Raw genomic sequence first — 13,102 nt, 5'->3', positions numbered from 1 at the left:
AATTTTTATATATTTCTCTATTCATTTTCTATGATTTCTTAAGGATTATGAGCTAAATGAGTTTAAACAATTAGTTAAAAGAATTTTACACAAGCCCTGAAATAAATTTTTAGATTTTATTTATTTATCTGAAAGAGAGAGAGAGAATGAGAGAGAGAACAGGAAAGGAGAGAGGGTCAGAGGCAGAAGCGGACCCCCCCGCTGAACAGGGAGCCCGATGCGGGACTCGATCCCAGGACTCCAGGATTATGAGCTGAGCCGAAGGCAGTCGCTTAACCAACTGAGCCACCCAGGTGCCCCTGCTTCTTTTTAAATTCCATACAAAACAGGATCATAAGTCAAAAATATGAACAGTTCTCAGGTGGCTGTTTGGAATCCAACAGAGCTAGAGCTCTCTTAATTAGCACCTCTCCGTATCAATAGCATAATGACAGCAAATGTTCATAGTATTTATTCTGACTCACTATTAGAAAACCTTGATTGTTTTGCATAACTCTGGTGGTATAGGCATTTTGTTGTAACATAATTTTTGCCAAATCAGTTACTAATTTATAATATATATAGGTGCCTAGCTGGCTCAGTCGGTAGAGCATATGACTTTTGATCTCAGGGTTGCGAGTTCAAGCCCCAGAAAAGAAAAAAGAAATCCCCTGACTTATAATATATATATAATAATCTTTAATTAACCCAAGATTTTATTTATCAAATGCCTCATTCTCCTACCTAGCCAATAATATAGGTATATTGTACCATATACATTTTTACAAAGTACCTTAAGTTTCCAAAAAAAAATCTATGTTTCCAAATTTCAGCATCTGAAATATAAAAACATTAACATACAAAATCTACCCTGTGAGCTGAAATGGTACATATTATCATAAATATTCTAATCAATAACAGTATTCTTGATTAAAAACTGGGATCTTTGGGCTTTAAATGCTCATTATCAACCAAAGAATTAAAATCTGCTGTTTAAATCCTGAAGGTAGGGATTTCAGTCAGGAAATAAAATGGACGCTGAATTATGACCATTAATTTACCAGGAAAGAGTTGGCTGTAATCAGGAAAGTGTCACACTGGGAAAACTACTGAAAATAATTCAGAATGAAGGGAAATGCCTTGATGAATCAGCTAGATTTGGCCAAAATATATAAATTTAAGTTAGAAGCTTTAGAATAAGAATAAATTCTAAGGCCCAAGCAAAATATTTTAAAAAGATCTCCTTCACTCCTTTCCCAACACTAATATATTCCCTTTCGTCATGAATTCTAAATGGATGCCGTTCTTTTCATGGACCCAGTGAATTTAAGAGATGACTTTCCTACTAATTACACCTCTTGTGAAGAGTCATATATAGTGGGTTAAGACCTTGGAATGTCTTTGAAATGACAGATGAAAATAGTTTTCTCAATAGATAGGGTTTGGAGAAGCAAGAACAAACATATATAAAAGAACAAATCCAAAGTGACTCTAGACTGTCCTTTAACAAAGAGAAAATTTGAGGAAGCCAAAATTCAATTATCTACACTAATAAAAGTAGTCAGCCTATCTCAATCTGTCAACCAGGTGGGGGGTGGGGAGGAATTCAGAGAGGTAACACAAAAGGCTAGCTTTTAAAATCTCAAGTCAAGCTTTTGTATGTTAATATTTCAGCTTGTAAAGAGTGAGTATTGCATTTGGCATGTTTAGTTTTAACTGTTTGAAAATTGGAAGCAATCTGGTGAGCATGTCCCTATGGTTGTACGCGCATTACATAAGCATCTATTGATAAAACTTTAAAAGCAGAGTCTTACTCAGGCACTTCCTAAAATAAAACACAACAACAACAAAACTACCTACAGCATAGAGTAAAAAGATTGTATTTCTAGGGTCAAAAGATGCAAATCTAAGTCCCAGATATACTACTTTTATTATGAGATGAAAAAAATAAAATGGCAAAATCTGAAGTCAAGCTTTAAAGAATATTTATGGACAGTTGTAGAATCTATGAGCCTACACAATAAGAAGCAAAATTTGCAGCATCCTGAACAATAAATTACCATCCTGTAAAACAGAGAGGGTGAGCTTCTCACATGACTGGCTCTAAAACTTGCAGTTTGAGAGTCAGATGCAAGTATTTGTGTCTTCTTATGTTGTCTCAACTATATAGTCTACAGTCCATGGAGAAGAAACAAGGTAAACACTAGATAACCAGGCTTATTAGCAGAAAGGACCATGACACCCTAGAGTTATTCTGCTCAAAGATTCATTGGACCTAGAGAGAATAATGCGTTAGGATCAGTAACTTAGAATATTTCAGAGAATATTTTTTTAATCAAAATCTAAAATACAGGATTAGTGCCTATGGGGAAAAAAAATTTTTCTCAGATACCTACTATCTGTGATGCCTAGCTCTAAGTACATGTCAAAAAGTTAGAAATATCCTAAGGCAATGAAAGTTTTAAAAACAAATGGTATTATTCAATTTTGCCATTTAAAACTCAGACAGGCCAGACCCCGAAGGCTGATGAAAACAGACACATTCAACATATAATGACTCCAATGATTTAATTCTCTCATTACCTAAAGAGACCATTAGCATTAGTAGACAGAGGCTTAAAACAGAAATTGGAAAGGAACCTAGCACTTTATATTACAATATATGATCAAGTTTTTCAAAAACCAAAGTTCATTGTCTAAAAATTGGTCATGAGATCTTTTAAAATTGTCCCATGGTATATCTTGGCTTTAAAGAAATGATGGAGTTAGCTAAATGAACTGGCCTATATTCAAAAGGCTTGAGTCATTTTGGTCCACTAGCATAAAATAATAAAAATGCCAACTAGTTAATACCACTATTAGGACCAACAATTTAAAAGCTGCATTGTCAGCAATGAAGAATGTAATTTCAGAATTTATAATGAAAACTCTCCTCTAATAACTCATAAAAATGATGTATATGGGTATACAATCATTCGGGAAAGGTAGACCGTATTCCAAAAATAGTATTTGAGCTCCATTTACATACAAAAGCATATTTGGAGCTGACAAATTATTTTCGGCCATAACTCATTAAAAAGTCACACACACACACACACACACACACACACCCCAAAAACGTATAGATTTTTTCAGCCTCTCATTTAAATGAAGCTTTCCTATATATTAGCTTTCTAAATTGTTTATAATTCAGAAAGTAGAATCCTCTTCCATCTTTTTTCTTTTCCTAACAAGTTATCTGTTAAAGAAAGCAGGACCTTCATTATCCATTATTGCATGAACTAGATGGAGCAGCAATCAAGAAAGAGCTTCATTTTTCTCTCATCACTTCATCCAAACACTCTCTGTCAGGTCTCCCCTCCTCTCCTCTTGACAGCATCTCTTTCAGATATCTTTTCATAACAGTTTTGCTATCAGGTATTTTTAAAAAGATCAGTCTGGTCTAAATCAAAGCATTAATCTCATAGAAGATTTGGAGCTTCTCCCTTCCCTCCAACTCAGAAATGACTCCTGGTGTGTGGGAAGAGAAGCAGTAGGAAGATAAGGAGGAGGGCTCTGTTCTGTTCTTTTATGCTCCTTTCTTCCTTCCTCACCCCACCACCATCCTTGCCCCATTCATTTCTGGATCCTGGGAGATGCAACATCAAAAACCAAAGTCTTGTTTACAGTTATCATTTCACTATTTAAGGCACTCTGCATGATTGTCTTCCAAATATCGGATCTCACAAGACACATCTGTGGAGTTTTGGGAGATCTCAACACGGTTATATGGTCTACCTGTTTCCTGCAACAGTGAACTCTTCAGCTGACCTGTTACATCCAGCCCTTCTCAGCTTTGCCGCAGAAAGCAGCCCTCTTTGATGGGGTTCACTTGGCTCACAGGAATTACAATATTAGTGCAGTTTGAGGAACTGCTGACCCCTTCCTCCTGGCCCTGCTGTCAAAGGTAGCTCTACTTAGTTTCCTATCTTTAGTCTTCCCCAGAGGAGAAGCAGGGAGCTGTTATGATCATACTTTGCTCTGAATTATGGGGGTCCACATGTCAGATTCTTTCAAAAAAATGCTCACACTCTGCTAAGGTAGAGGCATAGGAAAAGACCTCTAGTCTCCACCATTTTGCAAACATGCAGCCAGGACCTGAAAGGCCAATCCACCATTTCATAGATAACTCTAAATTTTTTTTTAAGATTTTATTTATTTGACAGGGAGAGAGAGAGCACAAGCGGGGGTGGGGGGGGAACCGCAGAGGGAAAGGGAGAAGCAGGCTCCCCACTGAGCTGGAAGCCCCAGCATGGGGCTCGATCCCAGGACCCTGAGAGATCATGTCCTGAGCTGAAGGCAGATGCTTAACCGACTAAGCCACACAGGTGCCCCCCCATAACTCTAACTTTTATAAGCAGTACTCTTGCGCTCCCCAACACTTGCCTTGGAGCTGAGGGAAACACCTCCCTTCTCTCCCTGTAAGAGAAGAAAAAGAAATGCTATGTTGTTTTCAATTCCTATGAATTCCCTTCCAAGGATCTTAAATGAATCTCTCTTCCCAATAGACCAGAGACAGATGACAGGATTGGTGATCTGACCCACTTTCAGTAATTCCTGTGGGGCTGTGTCTAACCCTCTTCTTTGAAGTATGGAGGTAACTGTCACCCAGTCCTAAGCTTTGAGTTCTCAAATATTTAAAACAACAGAACATCTCCCATTCCTTCGTTGTTACAGATGTAAAGTGATTTTTGAATAAAACTCCTATAATGCTATGACTTCTGAATTGCCACCCAACTATCTCAAAAGGAGAAATCCAAAATAAGGGGCTGAAGCCCTCACTCTAAATGGCTCTGTTCCTTTAGAAACTGTCCTTTTATTGAACTGTTTTGTGATTCAGCCCAGGTGGAAAGGGCATAAGGCAAAGGTAATTAAAAGGTCGATAGAAACAGCAGCACATTATCCTAATTGCATTCTTCCTGGTGTAAATAAACCCATCTGCTTCAGTTGCTACATTTGCAAACTAGTCCAGGTACCATATCAACTAGAATATAAAATCCATACCATAATAAAATTGACAAATGTATTCTGCATAAGCAATGAATTAGGATACTCTCAGTATATCTATTAGCAAATTTAAAAAGCTAGAGTCCTCATATTTAGAAGATGGATATTTCACAAATGTTTTCTTTAAGATTTGGGAAAATAAAATCCAACTATAGATACTGTGTTAGTTTTATTTTGTTTATAATTTCTAAGTAAACTGAATGATCAGGAAGGTAAACTATCTTGTAAATGTCATGTAACTAGCTTCCTTATTCTAATTTTATACATAAAAATGCAATTAAGTAGAATTGAGGAAAAGCTGAAATCCAGAGTCAGAAAATCCGGATTCACACTCTTGGCCCTGGGACATACTGGCTTTGTAATTTTAGGCAGATCACTTACTCTCACTCAGCCTTGGTTTCCAACTTATAATAGCCATGATAACAACACTGGGATGCTTTGTCATGGAACTGTAAATCACTTTGCAAATATTAGCTTTCTCTCTCTTAAAAAAATATTTTTTTTTTCTGGTAGATCACATAAGAAGAATTTACTTGAATGATTAGGAGCACAGTCCTTGAAGTCAGGCAGTCTCAGCAATCATTCAATGTCAATAGGTATTTGCTGAGCAAATAATGAAATATTTGTTCAGCCTCACCCTATGTTAGAACCCTAGTCAAATTGTATATCATCTCCAAACCTCAATTTCCATGTATGTAAAATATAAAAATAAGAATACCTATTTCGGTGATTCTCAATCACAGTACAAATGAGGAACTCTAGTCTCTGACTCAGTAGGTCTGAGGCAAGATCCGGACAAATAGTACTTGTGTGCTTCACGGGTATTTGGAAGCTAACCCAGAAGTGAGAGCCACTAGAAGAAGAGAGCTTCTTCTCAGAGCTATTGTGAAGATTAAATGAGATGATGTATAAAGATACTGAGCACGTGCTTAATTCATATAAGTATATAGAGCATATCCTGCTTTTAAAAGCATTATTTTATGCATATTTATAAAAAACATGTTATGTAACATATAAGAGATAATCAGTGAATTATTAAAGCAGTGGTTCTCAAACTTCAGCATGATTCTAGTAGGAAGTCAGGGAAGGTGTAAGAACAGCTTGCTGGGCCCTATCCCCAGAGTTTCCAATTCAGTAAGCTTGAAGTGGGGTCCAAGAATTTGCATTTCTAGCTAGTTCCCAGATGCAGCTAATGCTGTTGTTCCAAGTAATGACACTTTGAGAAAACACTGCATTAGAGAAACATTAATCACATCCAAAAATTATGTAATATAAAATAAAAACAAACAATAGACAGGACATACAGTATCAAAATTTTATAGTTTAGACATCAGCGAGGTTAATTTTGTTTGATGATTTGGAATATAGTCTTATATGATGACACCTTTCTCAATGAAACCTCAACTGACTCCCTAGAGTGAATGGGAAGGTCATATCTTTGCTGTCTTGTATCAATTTGCCAAGTATCATTGCACTTAGCTTTGTACGGAAATGAACTGGTAAAACATTACTTTTTCCCTTTAGTAGAAAGCAAGCTCCTTGGAAGTAGAGATCAGGTCTTACTTACACATGTACCCTCAGAACCCAGCACAGTGCCTGCAGATATTCAATAAAATGCTTAATGAATGAAAACTCAATTTGGAATATAGTAATTTTGTGATTATTCTTTTTTATTGTAGTCTCATGGTAATTCCACGGGAAAGTGTAGAAGTATATAGGCAACCATCTCCCTGTCATATATCTTTCATTAGAGCAGAAGTTCTCAAAGGAGATAAACTCTCCTACCTCCCTCCTAAACAAAAATTTGGCTTTAACCAAAGAAATAATATCAATAGCAACAATTTGCAAGCATATAACAGTTTGTTTTACCAATAGATTTTATAACCTGAGGCCTCAAAGTCACAAAGTTAGTTAGTGGTAGATTAGAAAAAAAAAATAGTCTCAATCTGAGCCAAACACTCTTGAAGACTTTCTTCTTTACTCTTGGCCACCTGGTCTACCATCTAATCCAAGCTCATCAGTAGTTGCTTCACCTCTGATAGCTCACTTTCTGTACTGAGGCAAGATGTCCTGTGTCAGGAGAGCCCTTCCCTTCAGATGGTGTTTTGATAATTAACTTATTTTTATGATTTTTTTTTTCATTCAGGTATGTGGCTCAGCTCTTCTTTTTAGGCTAGGCTTGTTTTAAACATTAATTCAAATGCTAGTTAGACACAACTGCAACATAGCCTGATTGAAAGACAATGAAACAGCATCCTTAATAGTCAAGAGCAAGAAAAACAAACAGCTGTGACCTTCCCCTTTTCCTTTTTAAAAAGAGCTCTGAATGTCATTCCAAAGACTCTGCTACTGAAACAACCATCTGCAATCAACACAATCTCTTGGAGTTTTTACTGCCTCTGGCACTCCCAGGTTTGCGGGTTCTCACTCCCTTCCTTTTTTGTTACCTTGCTATAGAATACATGTTGACAATCAGGCATATGGCAGCATAATAGGATTTCAGGCAAGCCAGTGTGGAAAACTTAATGTAAACATAGTCAGATGTGGGTACAAATAGGGCAGAGGAAAGGGAGAATGAAAAAACAGGCTGACGTGGAGGCAAGCTGGGGGAGCACCTTTGCTATAAGAAAAAGCTAGCTTTGACTACGATTCTAATTTTCTGTAGTTCTCCCATTTCCAGGAAAAAAGAAGTAGGGGAAGGCAGGAAGGAAGGAAGGAAGGAAGGAAGGAAGGAAGGAAGGAAGGAAGGAAGGAAGGAAGGAAGGAAGAAGGAAGCAGCAGAGAGAAATCGAGGAAGGAGCAAAAGAAAAAGGGGAATGAAAAGAGCATTTATTGAATACCTATTACATACAACATGATGCTATACACTTTGCCCTTTGTTATGTTCTTTAATCCTCACAATAGTCCTGTGAGGTAAGTATTATTGCCTTCATTTTTCACATAAGGAAAGTGAAGTTCAACAAGGTTAAATAACTTGCTCAAAATCCTATAGCTGGGATTTGAACACATATCTGTCTGATCCCAAAGTCCAGAAAGAAAGAAGGCAGGTAGGCTCTGAGAAATGTTTAAAATATTAAGAAAAACCATTTCCAGGGGTGCCTGGGTGATGCAGTTGGTTGAGTGTCAGACTCCTGGTTTCAGCTCGGGTCATGATTTCAGGGTCGTGGAATCAAATCCCGATTCAGGCTCCTCGTTCAGCAGGGAGCCTTCTTGGGATTCTCTCTCCCTCCCTCTCTGCCCCACCCCCCCCCATCTCTCTCTCTCTCTCAAATAAATAAATCTAGAAAGAAAGAAAGAAAGAAAAGAAAAAAATCATTTTGGGAATATGTGACCAGGCATAATAGGAAACTAAATTGAGATATGGGATTGTTCTTTCTAGAATAAGATATCCGACCCCCATATCTACTCCATAATGTTTTTATTTAAAAAAATATATTCATTTATTTCCTCAACAAGTAATTGTGAAGCACTAAGTGTGAGTAAGGCACTTTGCTAGTAGCCATCAAAGGTACACCTGTGAACAAGGCATGAAATTTACGTTCTAGTAGGGAAGAAAAATAAGCATACATACAGTTAAACTGGTTTGATAAATGCTATAACAAGTGAAAGCCCAAGGAGGTATGGAAAGACTCAAAGCAGGAGTAAGTAGAATTAAAGCACCTTTCTTCTACTTTCCTGTACTGTGTATGTGTGTGCACACACACACAAAACTCTAATTCCAGGCCATAAATGAAAGACCTCTGTTGCTCCATCTGCCATGTCATCTATAGACAATAGAGCCAATTCCAGAGCACGTGGTGGAAGCAACACTGAACTAAAAGTCATTTTAATCTAGACTTGCCCAAGTTCTGGCTGTGTAACTTGGGAAAGTAATTTTAACCTCTCTGAGCCTAAGTTTATTTATCCAAAAAGAAGTTAAGCTAACCCATTTGTAAAATCTTCCATTTTTAACACACCCTGCAGTTTTAACACTAATGACTTCTAACTATATATCATAGCTTGCTAATCAGAAATTTGTTGAAAACTATCTTAAAACTTTAGACTTTAATATTGATGAGTATTTCAAGGTACATTATTTTAAAAATGTGCTGAAACCTAGTCACATGAATTTCACAATCAATATTAAAGAAGGTAAGAAAAACTGACATCACAAATGGAAATACATCAGCTTTTGAAAAATTGAAATGAAAAATGAAGTTCTAAAAGGGAAAAAAAGACCATGTTTAAATATAGACAAGAGTCTCTAAGTCAGATCCAAATGTCATTAGTGTCTTCAAATGAAAAGAAATGTTAAAAGAATTCTCCTCATTTGTATCATAATATCTGACTATCTACAGAGTAGAAAAATAGTAAGATTAAAAGTTGGGAAAGCTGAATATCAGTATTAATAATATTTCATTTGTAGGTCAACCTTTTTTAAAAGTGTCCATATGTCATATGTAAACTGACATTCAAAATTATAATGAAATCATCAAGTGATATGTAAATTGATAGTAAGCAACAAAAATTCTTTGGTAAAGGTGCTTATCTTTACAAATGGGGAAAATAGGGGCGCCTAGGTGGCTCAGTCGTTAAGCGTCTGCCTTCAGCTGGGGTCATGATCCCATGGTCCTGGGATCCAGCCCCCCACGGAGCCCTGCACGGAGCCCCATATTGGGCTCCCTGCTCAGCGGGGAGTCTGCTTCTCCCTCTCCCACTCCCCCTGCTTGTGTTCCCTTTCTTGCTGTCTCTCTCTCTCTCTGTCAAATAAATAAATAAAATCTTTTTTAAAAATGGGGAAAATAATATCTACAAATTTTCTCTCCCTCCTGAAGATTAATGAATTAACAATTAAAAATATTTATACCTTGGAAGAATGCTAATAATGCAACAGAGGTAGGCAGGGCATAGGGCACCTTTTTCTTTTAAATCATTTTAATAAGAAAAGAAAGATTAAAATCACAATGTTAAATAATAACAACCTGCATATCAAGTTAGTTTTTCAAGATATAATATTTAGCTCCAGATTTTAGTGAAACATATAAGGTTAAACACAAATATATAAATTAATTTGATAATCCTTAAAATCATACTTGGTATTAAATAGCTACAGTTTTTAATGAAAGCATTTTCAATAAATTACTTTTTATTAACCAAGACTAACCCAAAATAAGAAAATAATTATACTAAAGGAAGGAAGGAAGGAAGGGAGGGAGGGAGGGTGGGAGGGAGGGAGGGAGAGAAGAGAAAAAAATATCTCTCCAGGTATTTCAGAAATAATTCCAGAGTAATGATATTTAAAGACTCCAAATGTGGAAAAGTCATTTATAAGAACCTAACTAAAGAATATCTCTAGGTGACAGTGATATATCCTCTGGAAAAGACACTGCCTAAGGGCAGCCTTTCATGCCTTGTTCACCACCCTCATCCCATTGTCTATATTTTTAAATCAGAATTTTCCTGTCTAAACATACCAGACTTCAGTGCTTCAAAAACATCTCAAAGGCCCTGACCCAGAAGTTATTTATTCCCTGTAGATCATGAAACCAACTTTTTCTGCAATAAAAATCTTCAGATGAGTTGAACAGTTCCCTATTTGAAGTCTTAAAGAAATAAAAACAGTAGGGGCACCTGGGTGGCTCAATCATTAAGCATCTGCCTTTGGCTCAGGTCATGATCCTGGGGTCCTGGGATGGAGCCCCACATCGGGCTCCCTGCTCAGCAGGGTGTCTTCTTATCCGCCTCTCTCTCTGCCCCTCCCCCTGCTCATGCTCCCTCTCTCTAATAAATAAATAAAATCTTAAAAAAAAAAAAAAGAAAAGCAGTAACAGCTCCTGATTATCCAGAAATAGATTCACATAATGGATTATTCAGACATGGTCTGAGGGAGTCTTCCTACTATGGGAAGAAGCAACACCTGCTCTGAGCTCTATCTTTGGGTCTCAGTTTAGTGGCAGGCATGAGTACTGTATCCCATTCACTGCAAAAGAACTACATCCTAAAATTCACTCACATATTCATTCAACTAATTATTATTGAACACTAAGTTTTAGGCACCAAGATAAAGATTTAGTAGTCTCTACTTTAAGACATTTACAGTTTAATTTCATTTTCATGTGAAAATGTACTGTCAATAAAGGAAGAATAGAACAAAAAGAAAAATGAATATAAAAACCTTCGGAATCCTACTTAAAGGAAGATGATTTAACGTCACTTTCTTCTGTGTCTTTTTTCTTAGAACTCAAGCTATTATTAAATATCAGACCTTGGAATAACTTTCTAGCTAACCTTCTGATAATTTTTAACATTATTACAAGATAATACTGTTAAAATTTGGAGCTAACATCAGATTTTGTACTATCCAATCAGTACAATTCCCTAGATATATTAATAACATATTCACTTTCCCTTTAATGGGCCACATTAACTTTTAGACTCAGACACTACTGAGTCTCTTTAAAGAGATAATTCAACACAGTAAATGCACACACACATACACACACAGGGACAGATGTTTATTAAACCATTGTATTTGCAGAGAAAACCTGGAAAATTCAGTTAATTATGTTGGTTATGTTAAAACAATGCAATTGATTATCATTAAACCATTAACATTATAAAGAATATAGAAAAATATAGAAAAATATGTATGTTTGATTTATTCATTGTTATAGTCATTTAGTATCTGTGACATGCCCAGAGTTATACCAGACATTTTGGATTACAGGATAAATATCACACATTCAGGACCCTCAAGGAGCTCATAGCCTAGTAGTGGGCATCTGTGGAGGGCCCTAGAGATGTGGATAGCAAATAGGCACATGCAAACCCCAAGCAGTGCGAGGCAGCAGTCCTTTGTTGCAATCCAGTAAAATGCAGGTCCAAATCAGGGCACATGACAACCTACACAAAGCCAGGTTTGATCCAAAAGAACTAAGTCAGGATACAGAAAGACTGAAAGCAGCCCTAGGAAAGAGCAGAACGCTTCTCGACCACCAGCTTGGGAATAAGGTGCTGTTCTCTCAGGCACCAAGCACAGACTGGCTGGCCTGAAACCGCCTGATAGTGTCACCAGAACAGTGGGAGGCAGGGGTTAGCTACAGTGTCGGTGCCGTTTGGACCCTGCGATGTTAAGGCACTGACTGATTTTGTCAGATTTTTTGGTTCCTTTTGCTTCAGGGAAGTGGCAGAACTGAAGACCCACAGAAGGACTAAGACAGGAAACGGACTCAACATTTTAAATCATCTAGCAGCACTAATAGAAGCATGTGCAAGTCCAGGAGCCCCAAAGAGTAAGTGCTGAACTGGGCCTGTAGGAGAGGGGCAGGGGGGGAGTGCCAGAGGGGAAGATGGGGAAAGTTTCACAGAGAATTTAGGGACATTCATGTTGAGGCTTGAAAGATAAAAAGAGATTTTCAGCATGACCAAAAAATCCAGTATCACAAAGACAGAGAAGCATAAAAGAATGTGTGTGGTCCTCAGTGTGAGAATGGTAGGATGTGGGAAGTGGTGGGAGATGAAGCAGAAAAGGTAATCATGGGTCAGATCCTAGAGAGCCTTGTATGCCTTGCTGTAGAATTTTGATTTTTACACTGGGGTGGAAATGGAGAGCCATTATTGGATTTTAAGGTTGTGAAGTGATCAGATTTGCCTTGTAATAGTATTATATATGCAATAGAGTGAAAAAAATTAACTGGAAATGATGTAAGTCTAATGCAAGAAGACCCGTTAGTGTATAGGTGGTTCAATCCATACTAGAAATGATGAGTGCTCAATTATACCTCTGAATTAGAGAAAAGTAGATACTTAGGATCGACAGTAGTGACTCACTGGATCAGGGCCGAGCAGAGGCATGGAAAAAGAATCAAGGATATCTTCAGATTCTCAACTTGTGAAACCAGGTGGATAAAGATGCCATAAAATAAAATCACAGTTCTATGGAGAACTATACATGAACAAAGACTAGATGCAAAAAAAAAAAAAAAAAAAAAAATTGGAGTTAGGACAGTAGGGTGATTTGCTTCCCAAAACCTTTTGAGTGTTCTATTGTATGTACAAAATTGTTTGGGGCTACATCTAGGTTTAAATGCAGGCTCTG

Source organism: Mirounga angustirostris, unplaced genomic scaffold (assembly GCF_029215605.1).
Source record: "Mirounga angustirostris isolate CCGP_5_RB_7025 unplaced genomic scaffold, mMirAng1.0.hap1 SCAF_4, whole genome shotgun sequence".
NCBI lineage: Eukaryota > Metazoa > Chordata > Mammalia > Carnivora > Phocidae > Mirounga > Mirounga angustirostris.
The sequence above is the reverse complement of the archived record's forward strand: the minus strand, read 5'-3'. Positions refer to the sequence as shown.